At 33.6% G+C, this 21,848-nt stretch overlaps 1 long non-coding RNA gene across 2 annotated transcripts in view; it reads right to left on the reverse strand.

The window, feature by feature from the left end:
- LOC134737921 (uncharacterized) overlaps positions 1-18,735 on the reverse strand; it is a 159,473-nt gene extending 140,738 nt beyond the window's left edge. Inside the window, exon 1 of one of the 2 annotated variants that reach the window (XR_010123353.1) lies at positions 18,657-18,735. This is a non-coding gene — a long non-coding RNA (uncharacterized LOC134737921). The remainder of the gene's footprint in view (positions 1-18,656) is intronic. The other variant, XR_010123354.1, reaches the window with a different exon arrangement.
- Positions 18,736-21,848: the final 3,113 nt, after the last annotated feature.

Here is a 21,848-nt window from a genome sequence, read left to right on the forward strand (position 1 = left end):
TATTTGGAGATCTGATTTTACAGCCTATGGGATGGTGTCAATTGGTAGCATAAAATAAAAATTATCCAGTTATATTTTATGGATTATTAAATTATATATTTATTTTTCTTGAGGATTGTTGTACCTCTATGTTCAGTATGTTATAATTTTATTGCCAAGCAGAGCTCAGATAATTAAATATATGTATACATACAGGTATACAAAGTACTTGCTATAATGGAGAACGGGATGTGTATCTTCAAGATCTTTGCCACAGCCAAGCAGTGATTTTGTGCATGTTGTGCTTTTTTGATTCATGATTGTAGTTAAGTCTGATGTTAGTAACTCAGCTGTGTGTAAATGAAAAAAAAATATCAGCAATAGAAAGGTCATTAAAATTTTATTTTTTAATTTATTTTAATTTATTTATTTTTGAGGCAGAGTCTCACTCTGTCACCCAGGCTGGAGTGCAGTGGCATGATCTCAGCTCACTGCAACCTCTGCTTCTTGGGTTCAAGCAATTCTCATGACTCAGCCTCCTGAGTACCTGGGATTACAGGTGCACACCACCACGGCTGGGTAATTTTTGTATTATTAGTAAAGATGAGGTTTCACCATTTTGGCCAGGCTGGTCTCGAACTCATGACCCCAAGTGATCAGGCTGCCTTGGCCTCCTAAAGTGCTGGGATTACATGCATGAGCCACCATGCCCGGCCTCCATTAATATTTTATATTGGTCTGTTTATAATTGTACTACTTTTGGATCTATGACCAATTTTCTAACGCACACATGCATGATCTGCTCTCTCTCTTCCTCTCTGCCTGTCTGTCTGCCATTCTCTCTCTCTCTGAAAACTTTGAGGTATGTTAATCACATATTTCTGCTCATAATCTGCGCATTTACTAAAGACAAACAAATCTACCATGAAATGAGAGATGTATTAATCAAGTAACAGTTTTTAGCTATATTGAGGTATAATTGACATATAATTGATATAGAAATAGCTATAATTGAAATAGAAATAACCAAGAAATAAACCCACACACATACAGTCAACTGAACTTCAACAAAAAAACAAGAATGTACAATAAAGACAAGAAAATTCTTCAGGCAAATGATGTCTGGAAAACTGGATATTCACACTCAAAGAAAAGAAATTGAACCCCTATCTTATGCCACACACAAAGTCAACTTAAATAATTATGGACTTAAGCTGAAGACATAAATATGTAAAAATCATAGAAAAAACCTAGGGAAAAATCATCATGACATTGAACTCAGTGATGATTTCATAGATATGACACTAAAAGCAATAAGAAACAAAAGAAAAAGTAAAATGGGACTATGTCAAATTTAAAAGCTTTTCCACATCAAAGGACACAATCAACAGAGTGAAAAAGCAAACTATGGATTGATAGAACAAATTTACAAACTGTATATCTGATAAGGAATACAAATGGTCAATAGGTTTATAAAAATGTACTCAACAGCATTAGTCATAAGGAAAATACAGATCAAATGATATCACCTCACACTTGTTAGGATGGTTTTTAATTTTTTAAAAAGGTAATAACTGTGATTCGTGTAATTCAGGTTGCAGAAAAATTGAAACCTTTTTACACTGTTCGTAGGAATGTAAAATGGCAGAGTAGCTATAAAAATAAGTATGGAATTCCCTCATAAAATTCAAATAGTATTATTATGTGATCTAACAATCCCTGGATATATATATATCCAAAACAATTTAAATCAGGATCTCAAAGAGGTATCTTCACTGCCATGTGTCAGGCCTCTGAGAAATGTCCCAGAGAAACAAAAAATTAGTGAAGTCAAGAAGTAACAGTAAGTTTGAATGCTGACAAGCCATTGATAAAACAAAGTTGTAGGCCTAAATTAACCTACAAAATGACTGGTCTGCAATGGAAAAGAATAAGATATAATGTGTCTTTGTCCATTTTGTGTTGCTGTAACAGAATACCTAAGTCTGGGTAATTTATAATGAAAAGAAATTTATTTAGCTCATGGTTTGACAGTCTGGGAAGTTCAAAAGCATGGCCCTCACTTCTGGTGAGGGTTTCTGTGCTGCACTGTGACATGACAGATAAGGTCAGAGGAGAAATGAACAAATGTAAAGAAACAGGACCGAACAGGAGGAGGAAACTTGCTTTATAACAATGCACTTTTATAGGAATTAATCTGCTCCTGAGAGAACTGATCTTTTCTCTCCAGAGTAAGAACTCACTTACCGTTAAGAACACACCAAGCCACTCACGCAGGATTCACCTCCATGATTCAAATACCTTCCACTAGGCCCAACCTCCCAACACCACCACGTTGGGAATTAAATTTGAACATGAGCTTTGGTGTGACAAACTCAAACCACAGCAAATGGGATAGGAAGAAAACTCTGCTAGAGTGTTCGTAAGTTTCATAAAATTACAGCTACTACAGTATAACCCAAATGAAGTGAATGGAATTGTTCTTTGTTCCTGACCTCGGTTGATGAGCCAATAATCACAAAAAGAAAATATTTCTGACATATAGGGTAGAGTTATAAGCATAGGGATCATATGAGTTCTCTAGACAGGTTTAATTTCTGAACCCTAATAGGATATGGCTCTAATTTTGCTAAGCAAAAAAAGAAAAAGATTTCTGTGAATTAACACCTTTCGTCACACCTATGCAAATAAAATTGATCAAATAAAGTATAAAATTAATGATTTTTATATACAAAATTACAGAACAAACTTACGGGATTAAACTATGTTTTAGGGACAGAAACTTGAAAACTAGAGAACGTGGGAGCAAAACTAACACATTTTCTGCCAACATTAGGAATAAGTGTGAATAGCATGTCCCTTGGTAGTAGGTGGATAGGGTGCACTTTACATTCTGAGATATTCCAAACATAACAGGTTTTTTTTTTTTTTTCAGCTCCCAAACTGATTTCTGAGCCTTTCCTATAACGTTACTGACTCTCCAAGGAAAGTATTTTATCACTGACTTTTTAAATGCTGATATCTGAAGACATATCACCTCCTTTGTAAATATAATAATCATCAGATTTTGTTTATGAGTTAGGGTTTTACTCTGTTGCTCAGGCTGCAGTACAGTGGGATGATCATAGCTTACTGCAACCTCAAACTCCTGAGTTGAAGTGACCTTCCTGCCTTAGCCTTCTGGGTAGCTGGGATTACAGGAGTATATCATCGCTCCTAACTCCCATAAGAATTTTTTTCAAACTTGAATAGACTAACAGCAAGCTTTATAATTTTGGTAATAATGTGTTTTTTAAAACATTGAAATACATCTTGTGTTTTCTATTTCATTATTTAGTCCTTCTAAGTCTGACAATCTCGCATTTCTTGAAAACAAACTTGTAAATTCTTTTTTTCTTAGTTATTTCTTCACTCAAAGCTAATCAGAGATTTTTCCCTGAGGTTTTTCAGAGGAGATGAAGCTGAGACTGTGTGAGTCCAGAAATAACTGTAATTTCATGTTTCCAGCCTCATAGTTTTCACAGAATTGAGACAATTGCATTCAGTCCCAGATTCCTCACTTCCACTCTATTGATCCTTTAATATGATCCTATCTTCTTTTAACTTAAATTAGTTCAAATTTGTCTTTTACAACTTAGAGTACGCTTACTAATCAAACAATATAGTATATTCACAAGCCTATGAAATGTTCAGAGGGTCAAAAAGCAGTGGTGGAGAGAGGGTCTGAAGAAGCTAGTTGGATCTTGTGGTCACTGGATGAAGTAACAAAACTAAACCAATTTTACTAAGGATGAGGGTTGTCACTAAAGACACCCACATGTAATTATTATTTAAATAGAGGCTTCATAGTTAATATGATCAACTTCTATTTCCTTTTGTAAATTCAGCATGGCAACTGTCAATCTATCCTTGTATGAGACACATACTGTTAAAAACACAGTTCTGAGTCAAGTGATTGATTTTTACATATAATTTTATTCTGTGACGATCCTGGATAGAGAGATACAAGATTTTGCCTGATTGGGTTACTTTCCACCTGATGGGGTTTGTTTGTTTGTTTTGAAATGATGATTTAGCTGCATACCTGGGCATTCAAGTCCAGTTTCCAATCTTCTGTTGATGACAGCTTCATATTATATTTAGGAATCTCAGACTGATGTCCCCAACATGTGTGCTAATTGCACATGTTTTGCAACTCTCACTCTATTGTATGATTTGCATTAAGGTTCATTAGTCTTCTCAACACTTTGACTTGGTCCTAAATTCGCCATTAAAAGTAGCTGACTGCCTCAACTTCTGTCATTATCGATTTGCCTGTCTTATTTTTACTAGACTGATATTCACTATGTTTAATTTGCCTAAGTTTTTTTCTTCTCGTTAAATCAGTTCTCCTAGTTGTTCATAACAGTGAGGCATGTGGGAAACAAAATTCCAATATGCTTCTTTTATCTTAAGCTCATTTTAGTCAGATCTTACCTGGGGAGAATTTCTAGCTGTTATATACAGCTTTAAAAGGTAGGGATATTTATCTAACAGTTGAGGAGAATAGCAATTTGGGAAATACATCAATGACTGACATGGGTAAAAGAGAGAAAACATAATACCTTTAAATTCATTAAAAATATAGTCTTTATTGTTTTTTAATATTAGTGAAAATAAATTCATTTTAGAATAGAAATATCAGTACAGACCTCTTTTTCTGGCCATTTACATTCTAATAGAGTATTTCCCAACTTTCCAAATGTATTTATACTTTAAAATTTTATTATTGAATGTTTTTCTTTGCTGATATTTCATCTTTTAGAAGTAAGACAAAAACCAGTTAATTGTCTAAGTAGTTAGCTCTTAGATGCCTATGTGGATCCACGGTTTTGTAATCCCCCCCCTCCTTAAAGAGAGAAAGAAAAATAGTAGGCACAGGTTAGCAGGGATGAAGAAAAGGTATTGCAATTGGGAAGTCTCTGATGGTGGGAACAGATTAAATGAGTATTGCCAACCTTACAATTTAAACTAGAACTCATAACTATAAGCTCTTTGATCCACATGCTTTGAAGGAATGGTATTATTATGCATATCATTATACATAAAATGGTATCAGAATATTTGATGCTTCTTTGATATAGGAATTCAGTTATACTGCAGTGAAGTTCCTACCGGAAAGCCAGAATAAATACTTAGTACTTTTCCTTTAGATATTGTTTTTATTAAGAAGATATTTTAATAGTCATCTTAAATAGTGACATACCGTTTTTCCTGCTCTTTTGCTTTTTTTTCTGAGTATCATATAGATTCAGTAATTTTCATTCATACTTCTATGTATGTCAGTTCATTAGAATTATTGTTATACTTAATCCTCACTTTTTCCAAATAATTTTTTCAATCAATACTTTATTAATAAAGTTCCACTGTGTCTACTTGACATGACCCTGTTAACTTTTGAAAGTTTCATTTTTTTCTCATCTGAGAAAATGTTGCAGGGTGATCTAGATTTTTTTGTATTCCCAGACCTAGAATCAGCCATTTTCTCAAGGAATCCAGGTTCCTTGAGAACATCCTTTCAGTGATGATTGTGTTACAGAGTGTCTTCTGTAGTTTGGCAGTGTTGTAATTTCTGCCTTGTAAAATCACTATTTGCTGTGCAGTTCATAACTATCATATCAATATAAAATGTCCTCTCAAACTTTTAAATTATTTTTTGTGGGTCTAATTCTACCTTTAGTGATCCAAATATCATGATCTTGTCTTCATTCTAATTTTCAATTGTCTGACATATCTTTGCCCATCTTTTTATGCATATTATTTCTGAGTTTTTTGCTTTAGATATGTCTCTTATATTTAACATACAATTAAATTTGACTTTGTAATTCATTCAAAATTTTTTTCCTGTTAAGTCAATTTACATTTCTTGATATGAATTAAAAGTTGGTTTTAAATTCTGTCATATTATTTTCTTATTTTTAATGTATGGGTTTGCAAATAAAAAGTAAATCTAAAATAATGTATATAAATTAAAAACATGTTATCTATGTCATGTCATATCTTTTATTTATTGTTTGCTTGTATTTCTAAATATAAGACCTTTTATATTTTTGTTATCATGGCTACTTTTATCCTAATATTATATGCATGTATCCTAATGTCTATATATAATATTACTTATCTCCTGACATATATTTTATCCTAATATCATATAATGTATCCTAACAATATAGTCACCTCCCACACACACACACATATACACTCACAAATAAACACACGCATTTAACCGGTTTTTGCCATATCTCTTGTTTACCTATTATGATCAACAATAAAATTTTCTTATTATATCTTGTTCCTTTCTCTCTGCTTGTTTTCTCCTCCTGATTCTGTTTAGCAAATAATAGTTTGATGCTATTCTATTGAATATGATTACTCATTAATTTGTCAGTTTAAAATGTTGTATTTATTCTCACATACTACCTAAAGGAACTAATGAACTTATTTTTCATGTTCTCCTCTCTATTCTCTTATTTTTATCCCCTCTTAATTCTCAACCACTCATCCATATGACATTTGCACTGATTTAGTTTTAATTGTCTGACTACAGATTATTTTATCTTACTATGTAATAATCATGTTTTATGATAATAGCCACAGGTTTTTTTTTCCTTTTTAATCCTTATGATTTACATTTCTTTGGCCTAATTTAAAGAACACCAGTAGAGCTTTGAAAGAAAAAAGGCAGGGGAGGGGGTGGGAGAATTTTAGGTATTGTCTAGTTCCTGATCTCATAGCGGTACAGGAGATAGAAATAAATTATTTTGGGAGATGGTGAAAGCAAAAGAGTCCTTGGCAACAATTCCCTTCTAACTAAAAGCAGCCCAAGCACTTTTTTTTTTTATTTTTTCCTAACAAAGAGCAGCCTGAAAAATGGAAATGTGAACATAGGGAAGCTGGAAGCTTGCATGAGGGAATGCGGCAGCTGCGCCAATAGAAAGGAGCTACCTGGCGGCCAGGCACGTCCAACATGGAGGCTCCATCTTTCCTTTTTTGTTACCACGTGTACGGTAAAGGAATGGGCAACATGGTACCAGCCAGGCAGCGAACCCATCTGCATAATAAAAGTGTAGGCTGGGGGAGGCCAGAAATTCATGCCCTATGCAAATGGCACACCTAGTCCTAACCAGTATTTCGCTCCTCATGCAAAGAACACACCTGATCTGACCAATCTTTCGCGCCCCATGTAAACCAGACACCGCCTCCTCAAGCTTATCTCTAAAACCCCCTGCATTTCACCCCGAAACCGAAACCGGCAACCCGTTCAGGACCCCTCTCTCTGCAGGAGGGAGTTCTTTTCTTTCTTTTGCCTATTAAACTTCTACTCTTTACCTTACTCTTGTGTGTCCACGTCCTTTTTCTCCATGGTTGTGGAACATTGAACCTCAGGTATCACTCCAGACAACGAGGCCATTTCAGTAGGAAAATTTTTCAATAAATGACTATTAAACATGATCTATTTTAAAATTTTAGTCATTGCCATTTTTACTTCTAGAATTCTTATTTGATGCTCTTTTTAATAACAGCTTTTAGATATAATTCACATACCACAAATTTATCCTTTTAAACTGTACAATACAGTGTACATATTTCCGAGGTTCATTTTTGTTTCAGTATGTATCAACAATTCCTTCTTTTTTATTGTTGAATAATATTTCAGTGTTTGGATATATCACATTATACTTATTTAACAGTTAGTGGACATTTGGAACATTTCACTTTTCAGCATTATGCCTAATGCTGTTATCAACATTTGTGTGCAAGTTCTTCTTTGAATATATATTTTCAGTACTCTTGGATATATACCTCAGACTGCAACTGGTGAGTAGTATGCTTACTGTATTTTTAACAGTGTGAAGAACTGCAAAACTCTTTTCCAAAATGGCTGTTAACATGTTACTATGCCACTAGTAATGACATATAGTTTGATATTTCTTTTCTTTTTTTTTTTTTTGGAGACAGTCTCACTCTGTTGCCCAGGCTGGACTGCAGTGGTGCTATCTCGGCTCACTGCAACCTCTGCCTCTTGGGTTCAAGCAGTTGTCCTGCCTCAGCCTCCCAAGTATCTGGGACTATAGGCATACAGCATCACACTCGGCTAATTTTTTGTATTTTAGTAGAGGCAGTTTCATACGTTTCCCAGGCTGGTCTTGAACCCCTGAGCTCAGGCAATCTGCCTGCCTCAGCCTCCGAAAGTGCTAGGATTATAGGCATGAGCCACTGCTCCAGACCTAATATTTCTATATCCTTTCCAAAACATGTTATTTTCTATATAGTCGTTGATTTTAGCTATCCAACTGGATATGAAATGATACCTCAATATGATTTTAGTTTGCATTTCCCTAATGACTAATGATTTGCATTTCCCATGTGTTTATTGGCCATTTGTTTGTCTACTTTGAAAAATACTTCTATTTAAATGCTTTGCCCTTTTACAATTGGACTATTTGTCTTAAACTTTGAGTTGTAAGTGGTCTTTTATTTCCTGCATACAAGTTCTTTATTGAAGATATTAATTGCAAATATTTTCTCCCATTTCTTAGATTGTCTATTTCTAAGAATAGAAGGTAAGCAAGGTATGGTCACAGGGGAGAACAGCAAAGTCAGTTGCAGGCAGAGAGGGAAAGCTAGGCAAACTGCTTGAAAGTCTTATGATTTTTGTGGGAAGAAATGGGGGAGGCAGTATAAACAGGATAATGAGGTTTAAGATTGGATAGTTTAAATAATTTCACCAGTATCTCAGGTATATAGGTGTCTGATGCCTAGGGAAGGGATCTGATGTCAGGGAAGGGAACTAGTGTCACAAATGTAATAGCCCAATAAAGCTAGTGGGTGGGGAATATGGGCTCTGAATTGGTTAGTTCACATATGAAGCACAGACACACAGGAGAATTCCTTACTCTCTCTAGGAATCTGTTAACCCTAAGAGGAGCAGTACTGTCCTAGTCAGCAAGACCCCAGATGTCAAAATATCAGACTCAAAAACTAGAAAACATGGTTAATATACATGTATCTACCATGACAGTATCATACAGAATTGAATCCTTTCATTATCCTAAAAATCCTCTGTGTTTCACCTATTTATCTCTTTTTCTCCCCTCAAGCTCTAGCAATCACTGACCTTATAATTGTCCATATTGTTTTGTCAGAGGCTTTTACACCAGAACAACTCCATCTTGAAAAGGAGCTGGGTGAAATGAGGCTGAGACCTACTGTGCTGCATTCCCAGACGGGTAAGGTATTCTAAATCACAGGATGAGAGAGAAGGCTGGCACAAGATACAGGTCATAAAGACCTTGCTGATAAAACAGTTTGCAGTAAAGAAGTCAGCCCAAACCAAGATGGCCACAGGAGTGACCATCACTGCTACATTTCCAAGTTTGCAGCCTTTTCAGGTTGGCTTTTTCCACCAACCTAATGGCTTTAAATATACATTCAAAGTACCTCATTGTATTTTCATGGCTTGGTAGCTCATTTTTTTATTGCTCAATTATATTCATTTCATAGATGTATCAAAGTTTATTGATCCCTTCACCTATTGAAAAGCATCTTGGTTGCTTTCAACATTTGGCAATTAAACTGCTATAAACCTTCATGTGCAGGTTTTTGTGTGGACATCAGTTTTCAACTCATTTGGGTAAAACAATGAGAACCAATGGTACATCACATGATGATGTGCTTAGCTTTGTAAGAAACTGACAACTTAACGTGGCTGTAACATTTTGCATTCCCATCAGTAATGAATTAGAATGTCTGTAGCTTCAATCCTCTTCAGTATTTGGTATTATAGTGTTTTGGATTTTAGATGTTCTAATAGATGTTTAGGTATCTTGTTGTTTTTAAAATCAGTAATTCCATAAATGACATATTAAGCTGAATGTCTTTCATATGCTTATTTGCCAACTGTCTACTTTCTTTGGTGATGTGTCTTTTCACATGTTTTACAGATTTTTTAACTGGCTTAAATATATAGTTTGATACAAGAAATAAAACTTAGTTTAGTGGGGTGACTATAGATTCTAATTATCTATTATACAATTCAAAATTGCTAGAGGAAATAATTTGAGTAGTTCTAGCATAAAGAAAAAACAAATATTTATGGTAATAGATATCCCAAAGTACAAAGATTTGAGCTTTAAGACTTATATAAATGTATTGTCACATGTAGCCCAAAACTATGTACATCTCTTATGCATCAGTTTTAAAAAATCACGCTTTTGCTGGGCATGTGCACAGCCCTGAACATGTATGCAGTATTCTACATTCTCAGGAATAAATCAGAGCTTTACAAAGCTTTCTATGGAAATCTTATTCTCCTACTACTTCTCTCAAGTGTTTCAACTAGCATCTTGTTAGCAACAGCTGTTATAGCCACCTCAAGCAGGTTAAATGTTAAACAGTTGTCATTGATTGTTTTCTACAAAGGCACTGAAGACAGGACTGTTTGCATAAAGCAAACTCTAAGCTCAAATAAAAACAATCTCGGAGAATAGAGCATTTTCAGAGAGCTGCCAACAGGTGAATAGTGATAATTATCTGAGAGATGGCCATTTTCATCACGATTTAAATACATTCTGCTCCTTCAATGACTAGCAGGCTGCTGTCTTCCAAAACCACCATTGTTGTAAAGTTTTTGTTCTTTTGTTTTTTATGGCTACTGCAGAACTGGGGACAGGTGAGTTTAGGGTAAGTTAAACATCACAAAGCTTTCTAATCTTACTAGGATTCAGCCATTTTATTTTTAATACCACTTTTTTTTGGATTGTTGTAAATCTTTAATTTGAAATTCTGGAAAAGTCAGTTTTTACTCTTTTTTTTCAATATTCTCTCTTTTTTTTTTTTCATGGAGAAGCAGACTTTAACAAGTCCTTATTCTGTCATTCCAGATATTTTTCTTGCTGATTGCTTTTAATAGAATCCATTTTTCTCATAAGATTTTTCATGTTCTTATCTATGTCCTCCTTGATTTCACATTTTGAACATAATTATAAGTTATTTAAAATCTTTTTTTACTATTCCAATATATGGATTACCCATTAATTTGTCTTTTTATTTCTTTTCATTCACATGAACTTCTTTTTGCAATATCTAGCATTTTTTTGAGTGATATACCTTGCATATCCAACATTATACGGTATCTAGATAATATTGTCTTCCCCTGGAGGTGATATACTCTTTCTTGTTCTAGAACAATAAAGTGTTGCTGAATCACTTCTATCTAATTAGAGACAAAGTTAGTTTAGGCCGGGTTCTGTCTACCTTTTAATCACCTGTTTATGAGACATAGCCCTCCACATTCTTTTCTGATTTTGGTTCACTACTGTCAACCTGAAATGATTAAAACAAAATCATAATCCAGGTTTAAAGAATTTATTCAAGAGAAGAGCTGGGGATGCCCATCAGGAAAAAAGATACTCCAGAGAAATGGGATCAGTGCTCTAAAGTTAAAAGTCAAGGTCTTGCTTACATAGGCAGAAAACAAAAATATTTAGTAGTATTATACATTTTCTACACTTGGCTGGTTTATGAAATATAACAATTTAATAAGTTACAGTTTGCCTTATTTTCCCTGCAGCTTGCTTTTTTTTTAATTTAAAAGATTGCATTTAACATTTCATCTTAAGACAAGGTGATATTCATGAAATCATTGCGTAAGTGGGGTAAAATGAAAGTTAATATATAATGAAGATCAACAGTGAAGGGGGAAGGAGTCTTCCCTGGCACCCTTTAGTCATTTACAACATTTTCCAAAATAATGTAGGTAAGGAAAAAGGCTAATTCATAATTAGAGAGACAAAGGTTACAACTGCCTAGGTTACAGATACTTGTCAGGTGACTCAGGCCCCATAATCATACTTTGTTAAGGCTCAAAATAATTTAACGTTCCAACAGCATAGATTTTGAATTACTTATTTTCACATTACCAACCTTTTCCACTTTCTTGAACCATGGACATTTATTTGTAAGGCAAAACTCAAATTTTCATTCTATACACCATTTTTTGTCTCTATGAAAAAAATGGAAAATATTCCCAGGAGCAATGTAGCTTCATGATTTCAGCATACCTCTTTGATGTTCTCACTTCTTCGAAACCTTTGCCTCTGTGTTCCTCATTTCATGAGCTTTCTAATGCCTTAAAATAGACTTTTGTTTTATATTTTATAAATCCAAAATTGTTATGTTTAGCAGCAGTGTTTTCAGCATTTTATGTGGAAGATCATATATAGATGCAGCAGTTCTAATTTATTTTTTTTCTAGCCAATCATAATGATTAGATTTTCTAAAGACAATCATAAGTATGAGAATTCAATACAGAGAAGAAGGGGCTGGGGATCTGAGAATAGGTTTTATATTCACTTTCCCCAGCTCTCTAATGGATGCCCCCCAACCTTCTCTCTTTCTCATAAATGCTTAGAGTAATGCCCACTATTTCCATTTATTCTTTTATTCTGGAAAAGTGTTTCTGGGTTCTGCTTGTATTTGTTATTCTCAGATTTTTCCTGCCACTCGACCAACAAATTTTGTGTAGCTTCTGCTAGTTTGAGGTTGTTTAGTTTATAAGTTTAGTTTATTTAATCTTCTGATATATTTTAAAGAAAATAGGCCTCATGTCATTTCACCCATACAATACCAACAATCATCTTTGGAAGGCAAGAGCAGCATTTATTCCATTAAAATAAAGTGTGACATATTATAAAGTGTTGTTATTGAGAAGGTTTTTGTTTGAATAGTGCACGCACACATACATACTATACATGTGATGGTTAATACTGAGTGTCAACTTGATTGGATTGAGTGATACAAAGTATTAATCCTGAGTGTGTCTGTGTGGGTGTTGCCAAAAGAGATTAACATTTGAGTCAGTGTGCTGGGGAAGGCAGATCCACCCTTAATCTGGTGGGCACAATCTAATCAGCTTCCAGCAAATATAAACCAGGCAGAAAAACGTGAAAAGGAGAGACAGGCCTAGCCTCCCAGCCTACATCTTTCTCCCATGCTGGATGCTTCCTGCCCTGGAATATCAGACTCCAAGTTCTTAGACTTGGACTGGCTCTCCTTGCTCCTCAGCTTGCAGACAGCCTATTATAGGACCTATTGATTGTGTAAGTTAATACTTTATATATATATATATATATATATTTTAGTTCTGTCCTTCTAAGAGAACCCTAATACAATACACACAATTTCTACTTTACATTTTTCCCACAAAATATCACATTTTTCACTCATGTCTGCATTAGAAGCTTTATTCCCTTATTTACTGAGTTATGTTATTTCTTCATATTCTGTATTGATTGTGAAGCATATGATAGATATTTCATTTTTATAAAGGATTAATTGCAAATTGACGTATATTTAAGTCTTAATAATATCAAATTTATACTTTACGATTTCATTGCTTTTGTATGTGATCTCATATATCTAATTTTCCTTGGTTTCTCTTTTAGTTAGTTTTTTTTTGTCCTAAACTGACATATTTAATATTTATTATCTTTCTCTGATTCAAAGAATTTGTTTTCAAAATGCTAATGAAAAGCTGTGGTTTACATCAGTAAATTTTTCAGTTAGGAAAAATCCATCCTGTGAAAAATGTAACGAGAAACAGTAGAGTAATCCTATAAAAACTGAAAAACATTATGATACACACATGAACACACACATGCATGCACATATATCTGAGAAAATTTAATATAGACTAGAATTAGATAGCAAGAAGTAAATATTTATATTTTAGATATAAAAATGACTGGTTATATACAAAATAGTATTCTTATATTGCAGATAACTTACTTACAAAATTCATTTTAATTAAAACCAGGAATTAGAATAATAGTAAAATATTTCATGCTAGAATTTTAGATTATGTTGGTCAGTTTTATTTTATTCTCATTTTTTTTTTGTTTCTTATTTTTACATATGCCATTAATTGGAGGAAAGTGTAACACAATGCCAGTAGTATCTTCAGGTAATTGATTCAAAATTGGTTCTAGTGAATTAACAAAAGGATTTAAAATATTGAGAAACCTGTCATTATTTACTAATTCTATTTGGAATAACCTAGACAGCAATAAATCAAGCAAAATCTGCAGAACATCACAAAATGATTAAATCATTCTCTTCAATGAATTATATCACTCTTTTTGTGTACAGATTTTCCAGCATCAAATTAAATTTTAAAATAATTACACTGGTTATGAGATTGGTAAACATGCATTCTAAGGCACAGCTGTGCTATTTTCTGGCAATGTTCTCTTTGATAAATTACTTAAATATTCAATCATTTATTTGATTGTAAAATAAACATACACAACACTTGATATTTCAACACATAACACTATTTGACTAGGTAGGTTATTTTATTTAATTCTCACAATATTGTAAGAAGCAAGGCATTGATAGCTTAATTTTATACATAATAAGATACCAGGAGTAACTCATTGTATGTGTGTGTGTGCACATGTAAATTATTGATATAATTTTAGACTTATAGGAAAGTTACAAAAATAGTGTATATAAATCATATCCTTTACCCAGAGCCCACAGTTAATTATAATGTTTCCCATTTATTTTATCATTATTCTTTTTTCTCTCTGTTCTCTCTCTTCTCTCACTTTCTTCCTCACTCTAAGAATATATGATTTTGTGTATATATTTTTAAATCATTTGAGTGTAAGTTAGGAACATAGTACCCATTTATTCCTTAGTACTTCACTATGTATTTACTAAGATTGAGGTCTTAGTATTTCTATTATATACCACAATATAACTATCTTTCTATTATATACCACAATATAACTATCAAAATCAAGATATTTAATATAAATACCATGCTATTATCCATATTAGATCCTGTATACAAATTTATTTTATTGCTCCAATATTGTGTTTTAAATTTATTTTGTTTTTCCAATCCTGGAGCTAATACAGAATCACTTATTGCATTTACCTGTTATCTTTCTGAGGCATCTATTATATAAAACAGTTCCTCAGATCTTCCTTTTCTTTTATTGTAAAACATATTATAATTGAAAACTTTAATAATTATACATGACATGGAAAATGTCAGGATAGCTGTTATTGGTAAAATGGTTTGTTATAACTAAATGAGATGCTACATGTAGGAAGCCTTCAGTGAAACAACATATCAAAAATATTCTATAAATTTATTCTAACAGTAATATGTGTGATATATTAAAAAATTAACTAAAGGCATTGATTATTTGGAAAGATATCCATTTAAATGGTTGAAATAGGGTTTTATGTTAGAGAATAATTTCTATTCTTTACATTATCAGTGATACATCATATTCACAGTTGTGTGTTTAGATGAAATTAAAAGTAATCACCTGATTGATTAACCAACTAATATAATTAATTTTTCATCTCTTTGCCTTTTGTTTTTCTGTTTCTTTGAAGTTATTTGTTTGTCTTGAAATATAGTTTCTAATCACTTTTTGTAAAGTATCAATTCCACTGTCTTAGCTATGTGAAGTTGTTCAAGTTGCAATTTCCATTTTTATTCATCACTTATTTAAATTGAGTCTAAGTGATAGTTCCTTCCCCCACAAGAAAGCAAACAGTAAATATTCAAATGGCATTCAAAATATTAGTTTAATTATTTATGAATTGCACCATTGGTTGTAAATTAAGATCAGATACTTAAGATGCACATATACATGAGTTAAAATCAAGTTACTAACTGTTTGCCTTATGGCAATTTGAGTCTCTTGAAATCCCCATTTCCTTAGTTGTAAAATGGAAATGATAATAATATCTATCTGATAGAGCTTTGGAGATATCTAACTAAAGTAATGCACTTAAAATCATTAGCCTGGTGTCTCACAAATGGAAAGGGTTCAATTGGATATTCCTATAGGCTACATATTTATGTTTTTTCTCTGTGAACTCCAGAGGATAGTTTGAAATAATTTTTTTAAACAATTAGAGTTACGTAATAAGGAAATGTATTGCCTGTGAATGCTCTAGATTGAAAATAATCAGATTCTGTAAGAGGTACTAAACAGTCTATTTCTCCAGTCAGGCTAAGCTCTCTAAGCTTTCTATTAAGACTTTTTTAACATTAGATTTTACAATGCTATGATTTTGTGTTCAATATCTGAAGACTAGCTAGAGATAATTTTAAGAGAATTTTCTTATCATAAAGTAGGCCCATTGAAATTTTTAATAACGATTAATATTAAATTTTATAAGACTTTAGAATATCCCTCAGGGATTTTTTTGTTGTTGTTTTTATTGTTATGCTTCACTCTTCTGTAATGTGAGCAGCACATATTAAATGAGGACACAAGAAAAGCATCTTGATAGCTTTAATGATCTGGTCAGATTAATATTTATTATATGTTATAGTAAGCAATATATAATTATGATAAAATAGTAATAACGATTATAACAGACAAAATTTAGTGAGCACATACTATTTGTTAAGCACTATTGGTAATTTTACATATTTTACTTATCCTTACAACAATTTTATGATAATATGGGGAGTTTTATTATCATAACTTTATTACAGAGAAATATTATATATAGATTACCTCCCAAATCAAATTAGTAATGAATTAGAAAGCACTCAAACCCAGATCAGCTGACACTTTATAAACCACTCTTTTCTTCCTATACTAGATTTTCAAAAATTTGCCCTATCAGTGGATTGTCTAAACAACAATATTGCATTGTCAAAAACTTTGAACTCATTACCCTTTTACATCACAATGGTAAAATATATTTGGCAGCCATCAACATAAATCAAATAGAATTAAATAAAAGGAAATTTATTATCTCACAACACTGGAAGTCCAAAGATAAGCTTCAAGGTTGAATTAATTCTAAAGAATTCATTTTGGTTTACTTCTCTATGATTTTTCCTCTATCCTCAGGCTAGTAGTCAGAGAAATGTCTCATACTTCTGAACAAGATTCAAAAACAGATGAACAAAAAGTATATAGTGTCTCTTCCTGGAGAGCTATCAGCATTAAAATAATCACAAAGACCTCAGGAAACTGTTACATTTCATTAAATCCCATGCCCATTTATAAATGAATGTCTATCTAAAGGCAATATCATGCAATCATTGACTTAGTTCCATGACTCAAACAAGAAAGATAAGATGACTATGATCAGCTTAGGCTACCACAGCACACAGGAGGCTGGAACCTACTTACAACATGAAGTGAAAGAGGTGGAAGGAACTTTGTGGGGAGAAGACCTATGTTCACTAGAAATCTTTTTGATATTAACCACACATATCAACATAATAAATGTTCTGAGAGCTCCTAAATTAAAGAAACCCATTTAATTTCAAACATCTAAATATTTTCCAAAATTATATGACTGTGGTTGTTTCATAACATAGTTACTAGCATAGCGGAATACAGAAATGTCCATTGCAAAATTTGGAGATATTTTGTTCTATCTTAATAATTATCAAAATAAATTATAGGAAATAAAAATTGCTTCCTAGCACTCACACACATACAGTCATATGACAGCATAAACTGCAAATCTGTGGCTAAAGGCTTTACAAGTTATTTATCATTTGATTTTGACATACAATGAAATTTGCACAGTGACTGAAATATATCTGAGCAATGTTCTGACTAAAGCTGGATGAAATTATAAAGATTTAAGTATGGTCAATGAAGAACTTGGAAACAAAACCTGCAAAAGTAATTTAAAATTATCTGTCATTAAATCTGTTGAAATTCATAATCTCAAGTAATATCCCTTGCTTTACTTTCTTTTATATATGTGTTTGCCATTGTAATTCAAGACTTTTACTCAAAAATTGTAGAAAGAAACTCTACTCAGTATGTCTTCCACACATCGTCTAAAATCTGTCAAAAAAATCTAGGAACAGCAGTGTCTGAACTTGTGATGACTTGAATGTAGAAAACGTGTCAGATTCACACAGTACTTTTGCGTATGTTATCTGATTTGATACTCGCAGTAACCTTATAAAGTAGATACTATTGTCATCATTTTTGCACTTAAGGAATACTTTGCACTTAAGGAAAAGCTGCATTACTTTCATTTTCCAAATTAAAAGTAATTATAAAAATAAAGCTAATGAAGATCTATAAAATCAGGTCATATAAGTTTTAGATAAAGGACTAATACAATTCTGTGAACAGAAACAAAAGTAATATTTAACACTTGACCACAGTTTGTCAACAACCTACATAATTAAAATAAAACCTCTTCTGAAACTCAGGACTTTACCATTCCTGATACCTTTTACCTGGGATGCTGACACTTTTTTACAGCATTTATATATAACAAAGGCAATGATTAAAATAAAAAAATACAATGACAGTGACTATTTATTGATCATATACTGTGTGCTAGGTGCCTTATGCACATTACACATTCTTCTCACAATAACCCTAAAGGGTTGGAATCATTATCTATCCAATGATAACTCAGAATCAAAGAATTTAGAAATTTATTTAAATCCTTAGACTCACAATGAAGATGTAAAACTCATTTCAAATGTTTGAAAAACACTCAAAGTAAATCTTTGCTCTAGAATAGTAGTCAATTTATAAATTACCAAATAATCTGACTTCTAAACTTTGATTATCAATAGCAACAATTTAAAAGAGTTAATTTAAAGAAAATACCTCATTTTTCCATGTGGTTCTGTTACAGCTGTAGACATGAGCTGGGCAGGAGAGGCCTCTTCCTAACAGGAATGTCAGGTGACCATCAGATGATGGTCAGGCGGTTGTTAACTGTCTTGCTAAAATACTAATTGGTCACAGCTGGTGCAAGGGAACGGCAGTCTCCAAACAGATAGAAAACATCTGAAACTGGTGAGCAGCAGCTTCCTGATAAGATCTCAGGAGTTGGGCGAATGGGCTCAAGCATACACATTAAGAGGCAAAATAGCAGAAATTAACTGGTGTATGACTTCCTAGGGACATTCAACTGGTAAGGGAAGTACTCCTCAAGTGAGCAAGCGTACAATTCCAGTTAAACACAGTGCGCATATTACCTCTGCAAGCACTAGCAGCCACTGGGCACGTGGACAGCCCACACCAAGAGAAGAATCAGGGGAGAAGGAACACAAGACCCAAGAAGTGTGCCTACATATATTAATAAAACCCCAAGTCAAAAGGTCAAACCATGCACTTCATGTCTCAAGTCTCCCACTTGGCCCTCTCACAGGTATACTTTACTTCCTTTCATTCCTGCTCTAAAGCTTTTTAATAAACGTTCACTCCTGCTCTTCTTCTGCCTTATGCCCCCCAGTCAAATTCTTTCTTCTGAGGAGGCAAGAATTGAGGTTGTTGCAGACTTGTAAAGATTTGCCACAGGTAACCTAACTTTGGTGCCATGTGGCTCAGGTTCTGCCATTAACAGTTTGAACACAGATATGGTAACTAGGGCTTCTCAACTTCAGGACTATTCACATTTTGAAGCAGATAATTTTTGTTTGTGTATGGCTGCACTGATTAATACCTATTGTAGAAAAAGAATGATAAATAAACAGTGTAGGCTAACAAAAGTGTGAGGGGGAAGAAGGGAGGGAAAGAAAAATGATTAAAGAACAGAGATTTTATTTGAGAAAAAATAGGATATATTTTGGTAAGGAGCAATGAGACTCAAAAACTGATTGGATCATTTCCATGAATTTAAGTAAATACAGCTGACCCTCTTTGCCTGTAAAAGTCAAGAGTTTGAATGAGGCGCCTTCAGGTTTTGATGTGCATTGGTATTCTAAAGATACTTTACATAAACTCCAATTCCAGAGTCCAAATGTCAGAAATCCTAATTAAGTCTGCCATTCTAATACCACCAGCAGAACTCCAGGTGATTCACTGGTTAGAAATACAAATGCTCTGACAGGAGTCCATGTGAATACAGCAAGTCCTCATTTAACATCATCAACAGGTTCTTGGAAACTGACTTTTAGCAAAAAGACATAATGAAACCAATTTTGTCATAGGTTAATTGATATAAACAAGAGTTAGGTTTCTATGACGTATTTCTGGTCACTAAAACATTGCCAAACTTATATGTAAAGACCAAAACACTTCTAATATTAAACATTGAAATGTGAGCTCCACATACATTTAAGAAAGATTAATAAAAACAAGTACAATTATCATTTACCCAATTATTCTGGTTCTGGGTGGCCACTGGCTGGGGCCTATTTGGGCATGCGGGGTGAAAGGTGAGAGCCAGCCCTGGACAGGACGCCATCCCATTGCAGGGTGCACTCACACACACACACACACGACATACACACTACAACTGGGACAATTTAGGCATACCAATTAGCCTAATATGCATATTTTCGGGATGTGGGAGGAAATGGGAGTACCTGGTGACAACCCACGCAGGTGTGGGCAGAATGCGCAAATCACATACAGACAGTGGTGCCACAGGGGGATATATTTTTTTAATTGCTATTATAACAAAACAACATTGAACAAAACAACATTTGAGATTCCATTATGTTTGGGTTTTAGATATCAAGATTATTTCCAGGTGGTGGTATCTTGTAAATAGGAACAACTGTTGAAAGATCCAGGTACAAATACTTAGACTACCAATTATGGCGAAATACACAACTTAGAAATCACTGGGAAAACCTCCTCTTACAGATGGAAGGACTAATGTGAAATTTCAGAATGAGGGCTGTAAGTTCTTCTGACACAGAAACCACCTTGAGGGAAGGTAGAAAGATTCTTCATAACTCTCCCACTGTACATAGCCCAACTCAACAGATGGGGCACCAAAGTTCACCTGAAAGTGTACAGCTATTCTCCCTAAACACTATTGCTATTTTCAAGCAGGAAGTATACAAATACAAAAACATAATGGTCTACATGCAATTACAGTTCCAACATCTCACTGTATAAGGAATTAGGAAAGGAGGTATCATTGGAGAACGGGACTAGAAAATTTGACTTGAATTTACTTTCTTAATAGGAAGAGGATATTGTTTTTATTTCCATTATTTTATTGGAGTGGTTTGAGAGAAATGATGGAGATTATTGGGAAGGTAAATATCATTTCTAAAATACTATCTGTATTACTCCGTTTTCACACTGCTAATAAAGACATACCCGAGACTGAGTAATTCGCAAAGAAAAACAGGTTTAATGCACTCACGGTTTCACGTGGCTCAGGAGGCTGCACAATCGTGGCAGAAGGCTAGGAGGAGCAAGTCACACCCTACATTGCGGCAGGGAAGGGAGAATGAGAGCCAAACGAAAGGGGTTTCCCCTTATAAAACCATCAGATCTCATGAGACTTATTCACTACCACGAGAACAGTGTGGGGGAAACCGCCCCCATGATTCAATTGTCTCCCACCAGGTCCCTCCTACAACACATGGGAATTATGGGAGCTACAATTCAAGATGAGATTTGGGTGGGAACACAGCTAAAACATATCACCATCTATCAGTCTCAGTCCTCCAAAAAGCAGACACCAGGATAGAAATGGATATAAAAGAGATTTATCGGTAAAACATTCGTGAATGACAAATGGGAGGAAGCAAGAGGAAGCAAGAAGAGCTTTAGCCTTTGATGCATGTCTGAGCTCTGTGATGAGAAAAGAGGAACAAAGGAAGATTGGGCAGGAAGAGTCTCAGAATGTTCCATCTAAGCCATATTTTCTTTCACTGGGAAGAAATGCTTTGATATTCTAGTAACTTTTGAACATTGATTAGTGAAATTGTTTTCAATTTTCCTTGACATTAATATGTATTTTTAATAGTCCTTAAACAAACAGCTAATTGTGTAAAACAATTTATATTTTTAAAAATACTATTTTGTTCTCAAAATTTATAGCTTTGCAGG

The sequence above is a fragment of the Pongo pygmaeus genome, chromosome 13, assembly GCF_028885625.2.
Source record: "Pongo pygmaeus isolate AG05252 chromosome 13, NHGRI_mPonPyg2-v2.0_pri, whole genome shotgun sequence".
NCBI lineage: Eukaryota > Metazoa > Chordata > Mammalia > Primates > Hominidae > Pongo > Pongo pygmaeus.